The 1,502-nt window shown below is 31.4% G+C and overlaps 1 non-coding gene across 1 annotated transcript; it reads left to right on the top strand.

Annotated features, from left to right (window-relative positions):
- Positions 1-939: 939 nt before the first annotated feature.
- On the top strand, positions 940-1,046 carry LOC112427250 (U6 spliceosomal RNA). The gene has a single exon (XR_003018758.2). It is a non-coding gene; the product is annotated as a U6 spliceosomal RNA (small nuclear RNA).
- Positions 1,047-1,502: the final 456 nt, after the last annotated feature.

Here is a 1,502-nt window from a genome sequence, read left to right as displayed (position 1 = left end):
TAGTTTTTCTTTGTATTTCCAATAGCATTTGGCTGTGAATCCATCTGGGCTTGTGCTTTTTTGTTGTCGCTGGGAGATTTAAAATTACACGTTCAATCTCACTACTCATTATTGGTCTGTTCAAAATTGCTATTTCTTTCTGGTTCAATCTTGGGAGTTTGTACGTTTCCAAGAATGTATCCATTTCCTCTAGGTTTTTCTAGTTTGTGACAGTTTAGTGGTTCGTAATAGTCTCTGATGATTTTTTTTTTTTTTTTTTTTTGTGGTATCAGTTATAATCTCTCCTTTTTCATTTACGGAAGCACAAAAATATAACTGATTTGTTTGGCACACAACATTGTACAGTACATGAAAACACAGAAGCTAATAGACTAGTTGGTCTAACTAAGGTGTACATCCCTAATCTCACAGCTAATCCACACTTACACCATCAAAAAATAGCATTAAGTTTCTTCAGAAAGAATGACTGCAATAATGAAGCTATTAATTATGAGGGTACTCTTCAGGTGCATTTAGGAGGTATACATTTGAAATTCATTTTTATAAAGAAATTTTATTCATATGCTGAAGCAAATACTCCTAGAAAATAAGATTCAACAATTGATTAAATGTATCAATGTGACAAGTGACATTTATTTGGTGGTACAAATATGATTTATACTAAAAAATGAAACTGGTATTTAAAGATAATGGAAAAGAAAAGGTAAGTTGAACACTGTAGAGTTAAAAGACAACTGTCTAAATTACATTTGCCAACACTTTAATTTCACAATGGAGAGAGACACCCTGAGAGTGTAAGCTACTTAATGTAATACTAGGGTGAGGATTAGACCTATATACTTCACACGCAGACAATATTCACTTTATTCCACACAAAGCTCACAAACTCTACTTTGTGCTTGTTTAGGTGAACGTGTTATTATTAAAAATGTGTTTTAGGTGCTCGCTTCGGCAGCACATATACTAAAATTGGAACGATACAGAGAAGATTAGCATGGCCCCTGCGCAAGGATGACACGCAAATTCGTGAAGCGTTCCATATTTTTAATAAACAAACAAAAAAAAATGTGTTTTAGTTCAGGAAGTTTAATAGAGATCCTGTTTTCTTCTAAGTGGTATAAACACTTTTACCAAGAAAATTGCTACACTCCTTTAATCTCACCAACACTTACGTCAGGTGCCCAATAATCCATGAAATGGTTTAGTTTTCAATGTGCTTAGCACTTTTAAGTAGCAATTCTAACCATGTGAATCTATTAAGGACTTTCATATTTTATTATGATATTGTATTAATTAATTGATATATCTGAAACTATTTTTTGACAATGCCACCACACAGAAAAAACAATAAATAGAGAATCTAAATTTTTAAAATATAGACTTTTAAAAAAGTGTTTGGACTGCGAAAATTATTTCATAAGGAAAATATGGGCTTACCTAAAATATATTTTAGAGAAAAATATTTGATTCATCTAAAAGTATATAACTTATAGGGGAAAAAA

The sequence above is a fragment of the Macaca nemestrina genome, chromosome 1, assembly GCF_043159975.1.
Source record: "Macaca nemestrina isolate mMacNem1 chromosome 1, mMacNem.hap1, whole genome shotgun sequence".
Lineage (NCBI taxonomy): Eukaryota > Metazoa > Chordata > Mammalia > Primates > Cercopithecidae > Macaca > Macaca nemestrina.
The sequence above is the reverse complement of the archived record's forward strand: the minus strand, read 5'-3'. Positions and strand labels throughout refer to the sequence as shown.